General features: G+C 46.2%; 34 non-coding genes and 3 pseudogenes across 34 annotated transcripts; all 37 read left to right on the top strand.

Moving 5' to 3' along the window:
• The first annotated feature begins 45 nt into the window (after window positions 1-45).
• LOC148859362 (5S ribosomal RNA) lies at window positions 46-164 on the top strand. Its single transcript, XR_016098360.1, has one exon. It is a non-coding gene; the product is annotated as a 5S ribosomal RNA (ribosomal RNA).
• A 359-nt stretch (window positions 165-523) lies between these two features.
• Window positions 524-642, top strand: LOC148859361 (5S ribosomal RNA). Its single transcript, XR_016098359.1, has one exon. It is a non-coding gene; the product is annotated as a 5S ribosomal RNA (ribosomal RNA).
• Window positions 643-1,001: 359 nt separating this feature from the next.
• On the top strand, window positions 1,002-1,120 carry LOC148859360 (5S ribosomal RNA). Its single transcript, XR_016095918.1, has one exon. It is a non-coding gene; the product is annotated as a 5S ribosomal RNA (ribosomal RNA).
• Window positions 1,121-1,479: 359 nt separating this feature from the next.
• On the top strand, window positions 1,480-1,598 carry LOC148859359 (5S ribosomal RNA). Its single transcript, XR_016098357.1, has one exon. It is a non-coding gene; the product is annotated as a 5S ribosomal RNA (ribosomal RNA).
• Window positions 1,599-1,957: 359 nt separating this feature from the next.
• LOC148859358 (5S ribosomal RNA) lies at window positions 1,958-2,076 on the top strand. The gene has a single exon (XR_016096102.1). It is a non-coding gene; the product is annotated as a 5S ribosomal RNA (ribosomal RNA).
• Window positions 2,077-2,435: 359 nt separating this feature from the next.
• Window positions 2,436-2,554, top strand: LOC148859357 (5S ribosomal RNA). Its single transcript, XR_016098356.1, has one exon. It is a non-coding gene; the product is annotated as a 5S ribosomal RNA (ribosomal RNA).
• Window positions 2,555-2,913: 359 nt separating this feature from the next.
• On the top strand, window positions 2,914-3,032 carry LOC148859356 (5S ribosomal RNA). The gene has a single exon (XR_016097581.1). It is a non-coding gene; the product is annotated as a 5S ribosomal RNA (ribosomal RNA).
• Window positions 3,033-3,391: 359 nt separating this feature from the next.
• Window positions 3,392-3,510, top strand: LOC148859355 (5S ribosomal RNA; annotated as a pseudogene).
• A 359-nt stretch (window positions 3,511-3,869) lies between these two features.
• On the top strand, window positions 3,870-3,988 carry LOC148859354 (5S ribosomal RNA). Its single transcript, XR_016095646.1, has one exon. It is a non-coding gene; the product is annotated as a 5S ribosomal RNA (ribosomal RNA).
• A 359-nt stretch (window positions 3,989-4,347) lies between these two features.
• On the top strand, window positions 4,348-4,466 carry LOC148859353 (5S ribosomal RNA). The gene has a single exon (XR_016098064.1). It is a non-coding gene; the product is annotated as a 5S ribosomal RNA (ribosomal RNA).
• A 358-nt stretch (window positions 4,467-4,824) lies between these two features.
• LOC148859352 (5S ribosomal RNA) lies at window positions 4,825-4,943 on the top strand. The gene has a single exon (XR_016097580.1). It is a non-coding gene; the product is annotated as a 5S ribosomal RNA (ribosomal RNA).
• A 359-nt stretch (window positions 4,944-5,302) lies between these two features.
• On the top strand, window positions 5,303-5,421 carry LOC148859351 (5S ribosomal RNA). The gene has a single exon (XR_016097579.1). It is a non-coding gene; the product is annotated as a 5S ribosomal RNA (ribosomal RNA).
• A 359-nt stretch (window positions 5,422-5,780) lies between these two features.
• LOC148859350 (5S ribosomal RNA) lies at window positions 5,781-5,899 on the top strand. Its single transcript, XR_016095850.1, has one exon. It is a non-coding gene; the product is annotated as a 5S ribosomal RNA (ribosomal RNA).
• A 359-nt stretch (window positions 5,900-6,258) lies between these two features.
• Window positions 6,259-6,377, top strand: LOC148859349 (5S ribosomal RNA). Its single transcript, XR_016098355.1, has one exon. It is a non-coding gene; the product is annotated as a 5S ribosomal RNA (ribosomal RNA).
• A 359-nt stretch (window positions 6,378-6,736) lies between these two features.
• Window positions 6,737-6,855, top strand: LOC148859348 (5S ribosomal RNA). Its single transcript, XR_016095917.1, has one exon. It is a non-coding gene; the product is annotated as a 5S ribosomal RNA (ribosomal RNA).
• Window positions 6,856-7,214: 359 nt separating this feature from the next.
• Window positions 7,215-7,333, top strand: LOC148859347 (5S ribosomal RNA). The gene has a single exon (XR_016098354.1). It is a non-coding gene; the product is annotated as a 5S ribosomal RNA (ribosomal RNA).
• Window positions 7,334-7,692: 359 nt separating this feature from the next.
• LOC148859346 (5S ribosomal RNA) lies at window positions 7,693-7,811 on the top strand. Its single transcript, XR_016096101.1, has one exon. It is a non-coding gene; the product is annotated as a 5S ribosomal RNA (ribosomal RNA).
• A 359-nt stretch (window positions 7,812-8,170) lies between these two features.
• LOC148859345 (5S ribosomal RNA) lies at window positions 8,171-8,289 on the top strand. The gene has a single exon (XR_016098353.1). It is a non-coding gene; the product is annotated as a 5S ribosomal RNA (ribosomal RNA).
• Window positions 8,290-8,648: 359 nt separating this feature from the next.
• Window positions 8,649-8,767, top strand: LOC148859344 (5S ribosomal RNA). The gene has a single exon (XR_016097578.1). It is a non-coding gene; the product is annotated as a 5S ribosomal RNA (ribosomal RNA).
• Window positions 8,768-9,126: 359 nt separating this feature from the next.
• LOC148859343 (5S ribosomal RNA) lies at window positions 9,127-9,245 on the top strand (annotated as a pseudogene).
• Window positions 9,246-9,604: 359 nt separating this feature from the next.
• Window positions 9,605-9,723, top strand: LOC148859342 (5S ribosomal RNA). The gene has a single exon (XR_016095645.1). It is a non-coding gene; the product is annotated as a 5S ribosomal RNA (ribosomal RNA).
• A 359-nt stretch (window positions 9,724-10,082) lies between these two features.
• On the top strand, window positions 10,083-10,201 carry LOC148859341 (5S ribosomal RNA). Its single transcript, XR_016098062.1, has one exon. It is a non-coding gene; the product is annotated as a 5S ribosomal RNA (ribosomal RNA).
• A 358-nt stretch (window positions 10,202-10,559) lies between these two features.
• On the top strand, window positions 10,560-10,678 carry LOC148859340 (5S ribosomal RNA). The gene has a single exon (XR_016097576.1). It is a non-coding gene; the product is annotated as a 5S ribosomal RNA (ribosomal RNA).
• A 359-nt stretch (window positions 10,679-11,037) lies between these two features.
• Window positions 11,038-11,156, top strand: LOC148859339 (5S ribosomal RNA). Its single transcript, XR_016097575.1, has one exon. It is a non-coding gene; the product is annotated as a 5S ribosomal RNA (ribosomal RNA).
• Window positions 11,157-11,515: 359 nt separating this feature from the next.
• On the top strand, window positions 11,516-11,634 carry LOC148859338 (5S ribosomal RNA). Its single transcript, XR_016095849.1, has one exon. It is a non-coding gene; the product is annotated as a 5S ribosomal RNA (ribosomal RNA).
• Window positions 11,635-11,993: 359 nt separating this feature from the next.
• Window positions 11,994-12,112, top strand: LOC148859337 (5S ribosomal RNA). The gene has a single exon (XR_016098061.1). It is a non-coding gene; the product is annotated as a 5S ribosomal RNA (ribosomal RNA).
• A 358-nt stretch (window positions 12,113-12,470) lies between these two features.
• Window positions 12,471-12,589, top strand: LOC148859336 (5S ribosomal RNA). Its single transcript, XR_016097574.1, has one exon. It is a non-coding gene; the product is annotated as a 5S ribosomal RNA (ribosomal RNA).
• Window positions 12,590-12,947: 358 nt separating this feature from the next.
• Window positions 12,948-13,066, top strand: LOC148859335 (5S ribosomal RNA). The gene has a single exon (XR_016097573.1). It is a non-coding gene; the product is annotated as a 5S ribosomal RNA (ribosomal RNA).
• Window positions 13,067-13,425: 359 nt separating this feature from the next.
• LOC148859334 (5S ribosomal RNA) lies at window positions 13,426-13,544 on the top strand. Its single transcript, XR_016097572.1, has one exon. It is a non-coding gene; the product is annotated as a 5S ribosomal RNA (ribosomal RNA).
• A 359-nt stretch (window positions 13,545-13,903) lies between these two features.
• On the top strand, window positions 13,904-14,022 carry LOC148859333 (5S ribosomal RNA). Its single transcript, XR_016096797.1, has one exon. It is a non-coding gene; the product is annotated as a 5S ribosomal RNA (ribosomal RNA).
• Window positions 14,023-14,381: 359 nt separating this feature from the next.
• On the top strand, window positions 14,382-14,500 carry LOC148859332 (5S ribosomal RNA). Its single transcript, XR_016098352.1, has one exon. It is a non-coding gene; the product is annotated as a 5S ribosomal RNA (ribosomal RNA).
• A 359-nt stretch (window positions 14,501-14,859) lies between these two features.
• Window positions 14,860-14,978, top strand: LOC148859331 (5S ribosomal RNA). Its single transcript, XR_016098351.1, has one exon. It is a non-coding gene; the product is annotated as a 5S ribosomal RNA (ribosomal RNA).
• A 359-nt stretch (window positions 14,979-15,337) lies between these two features.
• Window positions 15,338-15,456, top strand: LOC148859330 (5S ribosomal RNA). The gene has a single exon (XR_016098350.1). It is a non-coding gene; the product is annotated as a 5S ribosomal RNA (ribosomal RNA).
• A 359-nt stretch (window positions 15,457-15,815) lies between these two features.
• LOC148859329 (5S ribosomal RNA) lies at window positions 15,816-15,934 on the top strand (annotated as a pseudogene).
• Window positions 15,935-16,293: 359 nt separating this feature from the next.
• On the top strand, window positions 16,294-16,412 carry LOC148859328 (5S ribosomal RNA). Its single transcript, XR_016098349.1, has one exon. It is a non-coding gene; the product is annotated as a 5S ribosomal RNA (ribosomal RNA).
• A 359-nt stretch (window positions 16,413-16,771) lies between these two features.
• On the top strand, window positions 16,772-16,890 carry LOC148859327 (5S ribosomal RNA). Its single transcript, XR_016098348.1, has one exon. It is a non-coding gene; the product is annotated as a 5S ribosomal RNA (ribosomal RNA).
• A 359-nt stretch (window positions 16,891-17,249) lies between these two features.
• On the top strand, window positions 17,250-17,368 carry LOC148859326 (5S ribosomal RNA). The gene has a single exon (XR_016098346.1). It is a non-coding gene; the product is annotated as a 5S ribosomal RNA (ribosomal RNA).
• Window positions 17,369-17,539: the final 171 nt, after the last annotated feature.

The raw sequence follows: 17,539 nt of genomic DNA, 5'->3' as shown, positions 1-17,539 counted from the left end.
GCAAGATAATGAGTGCATAAAGATTAAAACGAACAAGAAGCAAACGGGTGCGATCATACCAGCACTAATGCACCGGATCCCATCAGAACTCCGAAGTTAAGCGTGCTTGGGCGAGAGTAGTACTAGGATGGGTGACCTCCTGGGAAGTCCTCGTGTTGCACCCCAATTTTATTAATATTTTATTTTTGATATACTATTTGCAAATTCCATATGTCGTTTCGGCGAGACAACTGGAAACAACGTGCCGGATACTCGGACCATTTGCGGAACGACCGTCATTACTGAATGGGAACGGTGCAAAACCGGGCTTTTGGCATTCGTCGTGCATTGTGGGCCCCGCGATATTACTACATTTATCCGGGGATGCGGCAGATCTAGAAAGGAATAACTCCGCTCACCTGGGAGCTTGTGCACGGTCACCAAGGGAGGAAAGTTGCATACACCGTTTTTTCAAAACTGAAAGAATTAACGGAGGTGAGCAAGATAATGAGTGCATAAAGATTAAAGCGAACAAGAAGCAAACGGGTGCGATCATACCAGCACTAATGCACCGGATCCCATCAGAACTCCGAAGTTAAGCGTGCTTGGGCGAGAGTAGTACTAGGATGGGTGACCTCCTGGGAAGTCCTCGTGTTGCACCCCAATTTTATTAATATTTTATTTTTGATATACTATTTGCAAATTCCATATGTCGTTTCGGCGAGACAACTGGAAACAACGTGCCGGATACTCGCACCATTTGCGGAACGACCGTCATTACTGAATGGGAACGGTGCAAAACCGGGCTTTTGGCATTCGTCGTGCATTCTGGGCCCCGCGATATTACTACATTTATCCGGGGATGCGGCAGATCTAGAAAGGAATAACTCCGCTCACCTGGGAGCTTGTGCACGGTAACCAAGGGAGGAAAGTTGCATATACCGTTTTTTCAAATCTGAAAGAATTAACGGAGGGGAGCAAGATAATGAGTGCATAAAGATTAAAACGAACAAGAAGCAAACGGGTGCGATCATACCAGCACTAATGCACCGGATCCCATCAGAACTCCGAAGTTAAGCGTGCTTGGGCGAGAGTAGTACTAGGATGGGTGACCTCCTGGGAAGTCCTCGTGTTGCTCCCCAATTTTATTAATATTTTATTTTTGATATACTATTTGCAAATTCCATATGTCGTTTCGGCGAGACAACTGGAAACAACGTGCCGGATACTCGGACCATTTGCGGAACGACCGTCATTACTGAATGGGAACGGTGCAAAACCGGGCTTTTGGCATTCGTCGTGCATTGTGGGCCCCGCGATATTACTACATTTATCCGGGTATGCGGCAGATCTAGAAAGGAATAACTCCGCTCACCTGGGAGCTTGTGCACGGTTACCAAGGGAGGAAAGTTGCATACACCGTTTTTTCAAATCTGAAAGAATTAACGGAGGGGAGCAAGATAATGAGTGCATAAAGATTAAAGCGAACAAGAAGCAAACGGGTGCGATCATACCAGCACTAATGCACCGGATCCCATCAGAACTCCGAAGTTAAGCGTGCTTGGGCGAGAGTAGTACTAGGATGGGTGACCTCCTGGGAAGTCCTCGTGTTGCACCCCAATTTTATTAATATTTTATTTTTGATATACTATTTGCAAATTCCATATGTCGTTTCGGCGAGACAACTGGAAACAACGTGCCGGATACTCGGACCATTTGCGGAACGACCGTCATTACTGAATGGGAACGGTGCAAAACCGGGCTTTTGGCATTCGTCGTGCATTGTGGGCCCCGCGATATTACTACATTTATCCGGGGATGCGGCAGATCTAGAAAGGAATAACTCCGCTCACCTGGGAGCTTGTGCACGGTCACCAAGGGAGGAAAGTTGCATACACCGTTTTTTCAAATCTGAAAGAATTAACGGAGGGGAGCAAGATAATGAGTGCATAAAGATTAAAGCGAACAAGAAGCAAACGGGTGCGATCATACCAGCACTAATGCACCGGATCCCATCAGAACTCCGAAGTTAAGCGTGCTTGGGCGAGAGTAGTACTAGGATGGGTGACCTCCTGGGAAGTCCTCGTGTTGCAGCCCAATTTTATTAATATTTTATTTTTGATATACTATTTGCAAATTCCATATGTCGTTTCGGCGAGACAACTGGAAACAACGTGCCGGATACTCGGACCATTTGCGGAACGACCGTCATTACTGAATGGGAACGGTGCAAAACCGGGCTTTTGGCATTCGTCGTGCATTGTGGGCCCCGCGATATTACTACATTTATCCGGGGATGCGGCAGATCTAGAAAGGAATAACTCCGCTCACCTGGGAGCTTGTGCACGGTAACCAAGGGAGGAAAGTTGCATATACCGTTTTTTCAAATCTGAAAGAATTAACGGAGGGGAGCAAGATAATGAGTGCATAAAGATTAAAACGAACAAGAAGCAAACGGGTGCGATCATACCAGCACTAATGCACCGGATCCCATCAGAACTCCGAAGTTAAGCGTGCTTGGGCGAGAGTAGTACTAGGATGGGTGACCTCCTGGGAAGTCCTCGTGTTGCACCCCAACTTTATTAATATTTTATTTTTGATATACTATTTGCAAATTCCATATGTCGTTTCGGCGAGACAACTGGAAACAACGTGCCGGATACTCGGACCATTTGCGGAACGACCGTCAATACTGAATGGGAACGGTGCAAAACCGGGCTTTTGGCATTCGTCGTGCATTGTGGGCCCCGCGATATTACTACATTTATCCGGGGATGCGGCAGATCTAGAAAGGAATAACTCCGCTCACCTGGGAGCTTGTGCACGGTAACCAAGGGAGGAAAGTTTTATACACCGTTTTTTCAAATCTGAAAGAATTAACGGAGGGGATTAAGATAATGAGTGCATAAAGATTAAAGCGAACAAGAAGCAAACGGGTGCTATCATACCAGCACTAATGCACCGTATCCCATCAGAACTCCGAAGTTAAGCGTGCTTGGGCGAGAGTAGTACTAGGATGGGTGACCTCCTGGGAAGTCCTCGTGTTGCACCCCAATTTTATTAATATTTTATTTTTGATATACTATTTGCAAATTCCATATGTCGTTTCGGCGAGACAACTGGAAACAACGTGCCGGATACTCGGACCATTTGCGGAACGACCGTCATTACTGAATGGGAACGGTGCAAAACCGGGCTTTTGGCATTCGTCGTGCATTGTGTGCCCCGCGATATTACTACATTTATCCGGGGATGCGGCAGATCTATAAAGGAATAACTCCGCTCACCTGGGAGCTTGTGCACGGTAACCAAGGGAGGAAAGTTTTATACACCGTTTTTTCAAATCTGAAAGAATTAACGGAGGGGAGCAAGATAATGAGTGCATAAAGATTAAAGCGAACAAGAAGCAAACGAGTGCTATCATACCAGCACTAATGCACCGTATCCCATCAGAACTCCAAAGTTAAGCGTGCTTGGGCGAGAGTAGTACTAGGATGGGTGACCTCCTGGGAAGTCCTCGTGTTGCACCCCAATTTTATTAATATTTTATTTTTGATATACTATTTGCAAATTCCATATGTCGTTTCGGCGAGACAACTGGAAACAACGTGCCGGATACTCGGACCATTTGCGGAACGACCGTCATTACTGAATGGGAACGGTGCAAAACCGGGCTTTTGGCATTCGTCGTGCATTGTGGGCCCCGCGATATTACTACATTTATCCGGGGATGCGGCAGATCTAGAAAGGAATAACTCCGCTCACCTGGGAGCTTGTGCACGGTAACCAAGGGAGGAAAGTTGCATATACCGTTTTTTCAAATCTGAAAGAATTAACGGAGGGGAGCAAGATAATGAGTGCATAAAGATTAAAACGAACAAGAAGCAAACGGGTGCGATCATACCAGCACTAATGCACCGGATCCCATCAGAACTCCGAAGTTAAGCGTGCTTGGGCGAGAGTAGTACTACGATGGGTGACCTCCTGGGAAGTCCTCGTGTTGCACCCCAATTTTATTAATATTTTATTTTTGATATACTATTTGCAAATTCCATATGTCGTTTCGGCGAGACAACTGGAAACAACGTGCCGGATACTCGGACCATTTGCGGAACGACCGTCATTACTGAATGGGAACGGTGCAAAACCGGGCTTTTGGCATTCGTCGTGCATTGTGGGCCCCGCGATATTACTACATTTATCCGGGGATGCGGCAGATCTAGAAAGGAATAACTCCGCTCACCTGGGAGCTTCTGCACGGTAACCAAGGGAGGAAAGTTGCATATACCGTTTTTTCAAATCTGAAAGAATTAACGGAGGGGAGCAAGATAATGAGTGCATAAAGATTAAAACGAACAAGAAGCAAACGGGTGCGATCATACCAGCACTAATGCACCGGATCCCATCAGAACTCCGAAGTTAAGCGTGCTTGGGCGAGAGTAGTATTAGGATGGGTGACCTCCTGGGAAGTCCTCTTGTTTCACCCCAATTTTATTAATATTTTATTTTTGATATACTATTTGCAAATTCCATATGTCGTTTCGGCGAGACAACTGGAAACAACGTGCCGGATACTCGGACCATTTGCGGAACGACCGTCATTACTGAATGGGAACGGTGCAAAACCGGGCTTTTGGCATTCGTCGTGCATTGTGGGCCCCGCGATATTACTACATTTATCCGGGGATGCGGCAGATCTAGAAAGGAATAACTCCGCTCACCTGGGAGCTTGTGCACGGTAACCAAGGGAGGAAAGTTTTATACACCGTTTTTTCAAATCTGAAAGAATTAACGGAGGTGATTAAGATAATGAGTGCATAAAGATTAAAGCGAACAGAAGCAAACGGGTGCTATCATACCAGCACTAATGCACCGTATCCCATCAGAACTCCGAAGTTAAGCGTGCTTGGGCGAGAGTAGTACTAGGATGGGTGACCTCCTGGGAAGTCCTCGTGTTGCACCCCAATTTTATTAATATTTTATTTTTGATATACTATTTGCAAATTCCATATGTCGTTTCGGCGAGACAACTGGAAACAACGTGCCGGATACTCGGACCATTTGCGGAACGACCGTCATTACTGAATGGGAACGGTGCAAAACCGGGCTTTTGGCATTCGTCGTGCATTGTGGGCCCCGCGATATTACTACATTTATCCGGGGATGCGGCAGATCTAGAAAGGAATAACTCCGCTCACCTGGGAGCTTGTGCATGGTAACCAAGGGAGGAAAGTTTTATACACCGTTTTTTCAAATCTGAAAGAATTAACGGAGGGGAGCAAGATAATGAGTGCATAAAGATTAAAGCGAACAAGAAGCAAACGGGTGCTATCATACCAGCACTAATGCACCGTATCCCATCAGAACTCCGAAGTTAAGCGTGCTTGGGCGAGAGTAGTACTAGGATGGGTGACCTCCTGGGAAGTCCTCGTGTTGCACCCCAATTTTATTAATATTTTATTTTTGATATACTATTTGCAAATTCCATATGTCGTTTCGGCGAGACAACTGGAAACAACGTGCCGGATACTCGGACCATTTGCGGAACGACCGTCATTACTGAATGGGAACGGTGCAAAACCGGGCTTTTGGCATTCGTCGTGCATTGTGGGCCCCGCGATATTACTACATTTATCCGGGGATGCGGCAGATCTAGAAAGGAATAACTCCGCTCACCTGGGAGCTTGTGCACGGTAACCAAGGGAGGAAAGTTGCATATACCGTTTTTTCAAATCTGAAAGAATTAACGGAGGGGAGCAAGATAATGAGTGCATAAAGATTAAAACGAACAAGAAGCAAACGGGTGCGATCATACCAGCACTAATGCACCGGATCCCATCAGAACTCCGAAGTTAAGCGTGCTTGGGCGAGAGTAGTATTAGGATGGGTGACCTCCTGGGAAGTCCTCGTGTTGCACCCCAATTTTATTAATATTTTATTTTTGATATACTATTTGCAAATTCCATATGTCGTTTCGGCGAGACAACTGGAAACAACGTGCCGGATACTCGCACCATTTGCGGAACGACCGTCATTACTGAATGGGAACGGTGCAAAACCGGGCTTTTGGCATTCGTCGTGCATTGTGGGCCCCGCGATATTACTACATTTATCCGGGGATGCGGCAGATCTAGAAAGGAATAACTCCGCTCACTTGGGAGCTTGTGCACGGTAACCAAGGGAGGAAAGTTGCATATACCGTTTTTTCAAATCTGAAAGAATTAACGGAGGGGAGCAAGATAATGAGTGCATAAAGATTAAAACGAACAAGAAGCAAACGGGTGCGATCATACCAGCACTAATGCACCGGATCCCATCAGAACTCCGAAGTTAAGCGTGCTTGGGCGAGAGTAGTACTAGGATGGGTGACCTCCTGGGAAGTCCTCGTGTTGCACCCCAATTTTATTAATATTTTATTTTTGATATACTATTTGCAAATTCCATATGTCGTTTCGGCGAGACAACTGGAAACAACGTGCCGGATACTCGCACCATTTGCGGAACGACCGTCATTACTGAATGGGAACGGTGCAAAACCGGGCTTTTGGCATTCGTCGTGCATTCTGGGCCCCGCGATATTACTACATTTATCCGGGGATGCGGCAGATCTAGAAAGGAATAACTCCGCTCACCTGGGAGCTTGTGCACGGTAACCAAGGGAGGAAAGTTGCATATACCGTTTTTTCAAATCTGAAAGAATTAACGGAGGGGAGCAAGATAATGAGTGCATAAAGATTAAAACGAACAAGAAGCAAACGGGTGCGATCATACCAGCACTAATGCACCGGATCCCATCAGAACTCCGAAGTTAAGCGTGCTTGGGCGAGAGTAGTACTAGGATGGGTGACCTCCTGGGAAGTCCTCGTGTTGCTCCCCAATTTTATTAATATTTTATTTTTGATATACTATTTGCAAATTCCATATGTCGTTTCGGCGAGACAACTGGAAACAACGTGCCGGATACTCGGACCATTTGCGGAACGACCGTCATTACTGAATGGGAACGGTGCAAAACCGGGCTTTTGGCATTCGTCGTGCATTGTGGGCCCCGCGATATTACTACATTTATCCGGGTATGCGGCAGATCTAGAAAGGAATAACTCCGCTCACCTGGGAGCTTGTGCACGGTTACCAAGGGAGGAAAGTTGCATACACCGTTTTTTCAAATCTGAAAGAATTAACGGAGGGGAGCAAGATAATGAGTGCATAAAGATTAAAGCGAACAAGAAGCAAACGGGTGCGATCATACCAGCACTAATGCACCGGATCCCATCAGAACTCCGAAGTTAAGCGTGCTTGGGCGAGAGTAGTACTAGGATGGGTGACCTCCTGGGAAGTCCTCGTGTTGCACCCCAATTTTATTAATATTTTATTTTTGATATACTATTTGCAAATTCCATATGTCGTTTCGGCGAGACAACTGGAAACAACGTGCCGGATACTCGGACCATTTGCGGAACGACCGTCATTACTGAATGGGAACGGTGCAAAACCGGGCTTTTGGCATTCGTCGTGCATTGTGGGCCCCGCGATATTACTACATTTATCCGGGGATGCGGCAGATCTAGAAAGGAATAACTCCGCTCACCTGGGAGCTTGTGCACGGTCACCAAGGGAGGAAAGTTGCATACACCGTTTTTTCAAATCTGAAAGAATTAACGGAGGGGAGCAAGATAATGAGTGCATAAAGATTAAAGCGAACAAGAAGCAAACGGGTGCGATCATACCAGCACTAATGCACCGGATCCCATCAGAACTCCGAAGTTAAGCGTGCTTGGGCGAGAGTAGTACTAGGATGGGTGACCTCCTGGGAAGTCCTCGTGTTGCAGCCCAATTTTATTAATATTTTATTTTTTATATACTATTTGCAAATTCCATATGTCGTTTCGGCGAGACAACTGGAAACAACGTGCCGGATACTCGGACCATTTGCGGAACGACCGTCATTACTGAATGGGAACGGTGCAAAACCGGGCTTTTGGCATTCGTCGTGCATTGTGGGCCCCGCGATATTACTACATTTATCCGGGGATGCGGCAGATCTAGAAAGGAATAACTCCGCTCACCTGGGAGCTTGTGCACGGTAACCAAGGGAGGAAAGTTGCATATACCGTTTTTTCAAATCTGAAAGAATTAACGGAGGGGAGCAAGATAATGAGTGCATAAAGATTAAAACGAACAAGAAGCAAACGGGTGCGATCATACCAGCACTAATGCACCGGATCCCATCAGAACTCCGAAGTTAAGCGTGCTTGGGCGAGAGTAGTACTAGGATGGGTGACCTCCTGGGAAGTCCTCGTGTTGCACCCCAACTTTATTAATATTTTATTTTTGATATACTATTTGCAAATTCCATATGTCGTTTCGGCGAGACAACTGGAAACAACGTGCCGGATACTCGGACCATTTGCGGAACGACCGTCATTACTGAATGGGAACGGTGCAAAACCGGGCTTTTGGCATTCGTCGTGCATTGTGGGCCCCGCGATATTACTACATTTATCCGGGGATGCGGCAGATCTAGAAAGGAATAACTCCGCTCACCTGGGAGCTTGTGCACGGTAACCAAGGGAGGAAAGTTTTATACACCGTTTTTTCAAATCTGAAAGAATTAACGGAGGGGATTAAGATAATGAGTGCATAAAGATTAAAGCGAACAAGAAGCAAACGGGTGCTATCATACCAGCACTAATGCACCGTATCCCATCAGAACTCCGAAGTTAAGCGTGCTTGGGCGAGAGTAGTACTAGGATGGGTGACCTCCTGGGAAGTCCTCGTGTTGCACCCCAATTTTATTAATATTTTATTTTTGATATACTATTTGCAAATTCCATATGTCGTTTCGGCGAGACAACTGGAAACAACGTGCCGGATACTCGGACCATTTGCGGAACGACCGTCATTACTGAATGGGAACGGTGCAAAACCGGGCTTTTGGCATTCGTCGTGCATTGTGTGCCCCGCGATATTACTACATTTATCCGGGGATGCGGCAGATCTATAAAGGAATAACTCCGCTCACCTGGGAGCTTGTGCACGGTAACCAAGGGAGGAAAGTTTTATACACCGTTTTTTCAAATCTGAAAGAATTAACGGAGGGGAGCAAGATAATGAGTGCATAAAGATTAAAGCGAACAAGAAGCAAACGAGTGCTATCATACCAGCACTAATGCACCGTATCCCATCAGAACTCCAAAGTTAAGCGTGCTTGGGCGAGAGTAGTACTAGGATGGGTGACCTCCTGGGAAGTCCTCGTGTTGCACCCCAATTTTATTAATATTTTATTTTTGATATACTATTTGCAAATTCCATATGTCGTTTCGGCGAGACAACTGGAAACAACGTGCCGGATACTCGGACCATTTGCGGAACGACCGTCATTACTGAATGGGAACGGTGCAAAACCGGGCTTTTGGCATTCGTCGTGCATTGTGGGCCCCGCGATATTACTACATTTATCCGGGGATGCGGCAGATCTAGAAAGGAATAACTCCGCTCACCTGGGAGCTTGTGCACGGTAACCAAGGGAGGAAAGTTGCATATACCGTTTTTTCAAATCTGAAAGAATTAACGGAGGGGAGCAAGATAATGAGTGCATAAAGATTAAAACGAACAAGAAGCAAACGGGTGCGATCATACCAGCACTAATGCACCGGATCCCATCAGAACTCCGAAGTTAAGCGTGCTTGGGCGAGAGTAGTACTACGATGGGTGACCTCCTGGGAAGTCCTCGTGTTGCACCCCAATTTTATTAATATTTTATTTTTGATATACTATTTGCAAATTCCATATGTCGTTTCGGCGAGACAACTGGAAACAACGTGCCGGATACTCGGACCATTTGCGGAACGACCGTCATTACTGAATGGGAACGGTGCAAAACCGGGCTTTTGGCATTCGTCGTGCATTGTGGGCCCCGCGATATTACTACATTTATCCGGGGATGCGGCAGATCTAGAAAGGAATAACTCCGCTCACCTGGGAGCTTCTGCACGGTAACCAAGGGAGGAAAGTTGCATATACCGTTTTTTCAAATCTGAAAGAATTAACGGAGGGGAGCAAGATAATGAGTGCATAAAGATTAAAACGAACAAGAAGCAAACGGGTGCGATCATACCAGCACTAATGCACCGGATCCCATCAGAACTCCGAAGTTAAGCGTGCTTGGGCGAGAGTAGTATTAGGATGGGTGACCTCCTGGGAAGTCCTCTTGTTTCACCCCAATTTTATTAATATTTTATTTTTGATATACTATTTGCAAATTCCATATGTCGTTTCGGCGAGACAACTGGAAACAACGTGCCGGATACTCGGACCATTTGCGGAACGACCGTCATTACTGAATGGGAACGGTGCAAAACCGGGCTTTTGGCATTCGTCGTGCATTGTGGGCCCCGCGATATTACTACATTTATCCGGGGATGCGGCAGATCTAGAAAGGAATAACTCCGCTCACCTGGGAGCTTGTGCACGGTAACCAAGGGAGGAAAGTTTTATACACCGTTTTTTCAAATCTGAAAGAATTAACGGAGGTGATTAAGATAATGAGTGCATAAAGATTAAAGCGAACAGAAGCAAACGGGTGCTATCATACCAGCACTAATGCACCGTATCCCATCAGAACTCCGAAGTTAAGCGTGCTTGGGCGAGAGTAGTACTAGGATGGGTGACCTCCTGGGAAGTCCTCGTGTTGCACCCCAATTTTATTAATATTTTATTTTTGATATACTATTTGCAAATTCCATATGTCGTTTCGGCGAGACAACTGGAAACAACGTGCCGGATACTCGGACCATTTGCGGAACGACCGTCATTACTGAATGGGAACGGTGCAAAACCGGGCTTTTGGCATTCGTCGTGCATTGTGGGCCCCGCGATATTCCTACATTTATCCGGGGATGCGGCAGATCTAGAAAGGAATAACTCCGCTCACCTGGGAGCTTGTGCATGGTAACCAAGGGAGGAAAGTTTTATACACCGTTTTTTCAAATCTGAAAGAATTAACGGAGGGGAGCAAGATAATGAGTGCATAAAGATTAAAGCGAACAAGAAGCAAACGGGTGCTATCATACCAGCACTAATGCACCGTATCCCATCAGAACTCCGAAGTTAAGCGTGCTTGGGCGAGAGTAGTACTAGGATGGGTGACCTCCTGGGAAGTCCTCGTGTTGCACCCCAATTTTATTAATATTTTATTTTTGATATACTATTTGCAAATTCCATATGTCGTTTCGGCGAGACAACTGGAAACAACGTGCCGGATACTCGGACCATTTGCGGAACGACCGTCATTACTGAATGGGAACGGTGCAAAACCGGGCTTTTGGCATTCGTCGTGCATTGTGGGCCCCGCGATATTACTACATTTATCCGGGGATGCGGCAGATCTAGAAAGGAATAACTCCGCTCACCTGGGAGCTTGTGCACGGTAACCAAGGGAGGAAAGTTGCATATACCGTTTTTTCAAATCTGAAAGAATTAACGGAGGGGAGCAAGATAATGAGTGCATAAAGATTAAAACGAACAAGAAGCAAACGGGTGCGATCATACCAGCACTAATGCACCGGATCCCATCAGAACTCCGAAGTTAAGCGTGCTTGGGCGAGAGTAGTATTAGGATGGGTGACCTCCTGGGAAGTCCTCGTGTTGCACCCCAATTTTATTAATATTTTATTTTTGATATACTATTTGCAAATTCCATATGTCGTTTCGGCGAGACAACTGGAAACAACGTGCCGGATACTCGCACCATTTGCGGAACGACCGTCATTACTGAATGGGAACGGTGCAAAACCGGGCTTTTGGCATTCGTCGTGCATTGTGGGCCCCGCGATATTACTACATTTATCCGGGGATGCGGCAGATCTAGAAAGGAATAACTCCGCTCACTTGGGAGCTTGTGCACGGTAACCAAGGGAGGAAAGTTGCATATACCGTTTTTTCAAATCTGAAAGAATTAACGGAGGGGAGCAAGATAATGAGTGCATAAAGATTAAAACGAACAAGAAGCAAACGGGTGCGATCATACCAGCACTAATGCACCGGATCCCATCAGAACTCCGAAGTTAAGCGTGCTTGGGCGAGAGTAGTATTAGGATGGGTGACCTCCTGGGAAGTCCTCTTGTTTCACCCCAATTTTATTAATATTTTATTTTTGATATACTATTTGCAAATTCCATATGTCGTTTCGGCGAGACAACTGGAAACAACGTGCCGGATACTCGGACCATTTGCGGAACGACCGTCATTACTGAATGGGAACGGTGCAAAACCGGGCTTTTGGCATTCGTCGTGCATTGTGGGCCCCGCGATATTACTACATTTATCCGGGGATGCGGCAGATCTAGAAAGGAATAACTCCGCTCACCTGGGAGCTTGTGCACGGTAACCAAGGGAGGAAAGTTTTATACACCGTTTTTTCAAATCTGAAAGAATTAACGGAGGGGATTAAGATAATGAGTGCATAAAGATTAAAGCGAACAGAAGCAAACGGGTGCTATCATACCAGCACTAATGCACCGTATCCCATCAGAACTCCGAAGTTAAGCGTGCTTGGGCGAGAGTAGTACTAGGATGGGTGACCTCCTGGGAAGTCCTCGTGTTGCACCCCAATTTTATTAATATTTTATTTTTGATATACTATTTGCAAATTCCATATGTCGTTTCGGCGAGACAACTGGAAACAACGTGCCGGATACTCGGACCATTTGCGGAACGACCGTCATTACTGAATGGGAACGGTGCAAAACCGGGCTTTTGGCATTCGTCGTGCATTGTGGGCCCCGCGATATTCCTACATTTATCCGGGGATGCGGCAGATCTAGAAAGGAATAACTCCGCTCACCTGGGAGCTTGTGCACGGTAACCAAGGGAGGAAAGTTTTATACACCGTTTTTTCAAATCTGAAAGAATTAACGGAGGGGATTAAGATAATGAGTGCATAAAGATTAAAGCGAACAGAAGCAAACGGGTGCTATCATACCAGCACTAATGCACCGTATCCCATCAGAACTCCGAAGTTAAGCGTGCTTGGGCGAGAGTAGTACTAGGATGGGTGACCTCCTGGGAAGTCCTCGTGTTGCACCCCAATTTTATTAATATTTTATTTTTGATATACTATTTGCAAATTCCATATGTCGTTTCGGCGAGACAACTGGAAACAACGTGCCGGATACTCGGACCATTTGCGGAACGACCGTCATTACTGAATGGGAACGGTGCAAAACCGGGCTTTTGGCATTCGTCGTGCATTGTGGGCCCCGCGATATTACTACATTTATCCGGGGATGCGGCAGATCTAGAAAGGAATAACTCCGCTCACCTGGGAGCTTGTGCATGGTAACCAAGGGAGGAAAGTTTTGTACACCGTTTTTTCAAATCTGAAAGAATTAACGGAGGGGAGCAAGATAATGAGTGCATAAAGATTAAAGCGAACAAGAAGCAAACGGGTGCTATCATACCAGCACTAATGCACCGTATCCCATCAGAACTCCGAAGTTAAGCGTGCTTGGGCGAGAGTAGTACTAGGATGGGTGACCTCCTGGGAAGTCCTCGTGTTGCACCCCAATTTTATTAATATTTTATTTTTGATATACTATTTGCAAATTCCATATGTCGTTTCGGCGAGACAACTGGAAACAACGTGCCGGATACTCGGACCATTTGCGGAACGACCGTCATTACTGAATGGGAACGGTGCAAAACCGGGCTTTTGGCATTCGTCGTGCATTGTGGGCCCCGCGATATTACTACATTTATCCGGGGATGCGGCAGATCTAGAAAGGAATAACTCCGCTCACCTGGGAGCTTGTGCACGGTAACCAAGGGAGGAAAGTTGCATATACCGTTTTTTCAAATCTGAAAGAATTAACGGAGGGGAGCAAGATAATGAGTGCATAAAGATTAAAACGAACAAGAAGCAAACGGGTGCGATCATACCAGCACTAATGCACCGGATCCCATCAGAACTCCGAAGTTAAGCGTGCTTAGGCGAGAGTAGTATTAGGATGGGTGACCTCCTGGGAAGTCCTCGTGTTGCACCCCAATTTTATTAATATTTTATTTTTGATATACTATTTGCAAATTCCATATGTCGTTTCGGCGAGACAACTGGAAACAACGTGCCGGATACTCGCACCATTTGCGGAACGACCGTCATTACTGAATGGGAACGGTGCAAAACCGGGCTTTTGGCATTCGTCGTGCATTGTGGGCCCCGCGATATTACTACATTTATCCGGGGATGCGGCAGATCTAGAAAGGAATAACTCCGCTCACCTGGGAGCTTGTGCACGGTCACCAAGGGAGGAAAGTTGCATACACCGTTTTTTCAAATCTGAAAGAATTAACGGAGGGGAGCAAGATAATGAGTGCATAAAGATTAAAGCGAACAAGAAGCAAACGGGTGCGATCATACCAGCACTAATGCACCGGATCCCATCAGAACTCCGAAGTTAAGCGTGCTTGGGCGAGAGTAGTACTAGGATGGGTGACCTCCTGGGAAGTCCTCGTGTTGCACCCCAATTTTATTAATATTTTATTTTTGATATACTATTTGCAAATTCCATATGTCGTTTCGGCGAGACAACTGGAAACAACGTGCCGGATACTCGGACCATTTGCGGAACGACCGTCAATACTGAATGGGAACGGTGCAAAACCGGGCTTTTGGCATTCGTCGTGCATTGTGGGCCCCGCGATATTACTACATTTATCCGGGGATGCGGCAGATCTAGAAAGGAATAACTCCGCTCACCTGGGAGCTTGTGCACGGTAACCAAGGGAGGAAAGTTGCATATACCGTTTTTTCAAATCTGAAAGAATTAACGGAGGGGAGCAAGATAATGAGTGCATAAAGATTAAAACGAACAAGAAGCAAACGGGTGCGATCATACCAGCACTAATGCACCGGATCCCATCAGAACTCCGAAGTTAAGCGTGCTTGGGCGAGAGTAGTACTAGGATGGGTGACCTCCTGGGAAGTCCTCGTGTTGCACCCCAATTTTATTAATATTTTATTTTTGATATACTATTTGCAAATTCCATATGTCGTTTCGGCGAGACAACTGGAAACAACGTGCCGGATACTCGGACCATTTGCGGAACGACCGTCATTACTGAATGGGAACGGTGCAAAACCGGGCTTTTGGCATTCGTCGTGCATTGTGGGCCCCGCGATATTACTACATTTATCCGGGGATGCGGCAGATCTAGAAAGGAATAACTCCGCTCACCTGGGAGCTTGTGCACGGTCACCAAGGGAGGAAAGTTGCATACACCGTTTTTTCAAAACTGAAAGAATTAACGGAGGTGAGCAAGATAATGAGTGCATAAAGATTAAAGCGAACAAGAAGCAAACGGGTGCGATCATACCAGCACTAATGCACCGGATCCCATCAGAACTCCGAAGTTAAGCGTGCTTGGGCGAGAGTAGTACTAGGATGGGTGACCTCCTGGGAAGTCCTCGTGTTGCACCCCAATTTTATTAATATTTTATTTTTGATATACTATTTGCAAATTCCATATGTCGTTTCGGCGAGACAACTGGAAACAACGTGCCGGATACTCGCACCATTTGCGGAACGACCGTCATTACTGAATGGGAACGGTGCAAAACCGGGCTTTTGGCATTCGTCGTGCATTGTGGGCCCCGCGATATTACTACATTTATCCGGGGATGCGGCAGATCTAGAAAGGAATAACTCCGCTCACCTGGGAGCTTGTGCACGGTAACCAAGGGAGGAAAGTTGCATATACCGTTTTTTCAAATCTGAAAGAATTAACGGAGGGGAGCAAGATAATGAGTGCATAAAGATTAAAACGAACAAGAAGCAAACGGGTGCGATCATACCAGCACTAATGCACCGGATCCCATCAGAACTCCGAAGTTAAGCGTGCTTGGGCGAGAGTAGTATTAGGATGGGTGACCTCCTGGGAAGTCGTCTTGTTTCACCCCAATTTTATTAATATTTTATTTTTGATATACTATTTGCAAATTCCATATGTCGTTTCGGCGAGACAACTGGAAACAACGTGCCGGATACTCGGACCATTTGCGGAACGACTGTCATTACTGAATGGGAACGGTGCAAAACCGGGCTTTTGGCATTCGTCGTGCATTGTGGGCCCCGCGATATTACTACATTTATCCGGGGATGCGGCAGATCTAGAAAGGAATAACTCCGCTCACCTGGGAGCTTGTGCACGGTAACCAAGGGAGGAAAGTTGCATATACCGTTTTTTCAAATCTGAAAGAATTAACGGAGGGGAGCAAGATAATGAGTGCATAAAGATTAAAACGAACAAGAAGCAAACGGGTGCGATCATACCAGCACTAATGCACCGGATCCCATCAGAACTCCGAAGTTAAGCGTGCTTGGGCGAGAGTAGTACTAGGATGGGTGACCTCCTGGGAAGTCCTCGTGTTGCACCCCAATTTTATTAATATTTTATTTTTGATATACTATTTGCAAATTCCATATGTCGTTTCGGCGAGACAACTGGAAACAACGTGCCGGATACTCGGACCATTTGCGGAACGACCGTCATTACTGAATGGGAACGGTGCAAAACCGGGCTTTTGGCATTCGTCGTGCATTGTGGGCCCCGCGATATTACTACATTTATCCGGGGATGCGGCAGATCTAGAAAGGAATAACTCCGCTCACCTGGGAGCTTGTGCACGGTTACCAAGGGAGGAAAGTTGCATATACCGTTTTTTCAAATCTGAAAGAATTAACGGAGGGGAGCAAGATAATGAGTGCATAAAGATTAAAACGAACAAGAAGCAAACGGGTGCGATCATACCAGCACTAATGCACCGGATCCCATCAGAACTCCGAAGTTAAGCGTGCTTGGGCGAGAGTAGTACTAGGATGGGTGACCTCCTGGGAAGTCCTCGTGTTGCACCCCAATTTTATTAATATTTTATTTTTGATATACTATTTGCAAATTCCATATGTCGTTTCGGCGAGACAACTGGAAACAACGTGCCGGATACTCGGACCATTTGCGGAACGACCGTCATTACTGAATGGGAACGGTGCAAAACCGGGCTTTTGGCATTCGTCGTGCATTGTGGGCCCCGCGATATTACTACATTTATCCGGGGATGCGGCAGATCTAGAAAGGAATAACTCCGCTCACCTGGGAGCTTGTGCACGGTCACCAAGGGAGGAAAGTTGCATACACCGTTTTTTCAAAACTGAAAGAATTAACGGAGGTGAGCAAGATAATGAGTGCATAAAGATTAAAGCGAACAAGAAGCAAACGGGTGCGATCATACCAGCACTAATGCACCGGATCCCATCAGAACTCCGAAGTTAAGCGTGCTTGGGCGAGAGTAGTACTAGGATGGGTGACCTCCTGGGAAGTCCTCGTGTTGCACCCCAATTTTATTAATATTTTATTTTTGATATACTATTTGCAAATTCCATATGTCGTTTCGGCGAGACAACTGGAAACAACGTGCCGGATACTCGCACCATTTGCGGAACGACCGTCATTACTGAATGGGAACGGTGCAAAACCGGGCTTTTGGCATTCGTCGTGCATTGTGGGC

The sequence above is a fragment of the Nelumbo lutea genome, chromosome 4 (assembly GCF_056320005.1).
Source record: "Nelumbo lutea isolate HS-2025 chromosome 4, American lotus-T2T, whole genome shotgun sequence".
Lineage (NCBI taxonomy): Eukaryota > Viridiplantae > Streptophyta > Magnoliopsida > Proteales > Nelumbonaceae > Nelumbo > Nelumbo lutea.
This window is presented reverse-complemented; position numbering and strand designations above follow the sequence as displayed.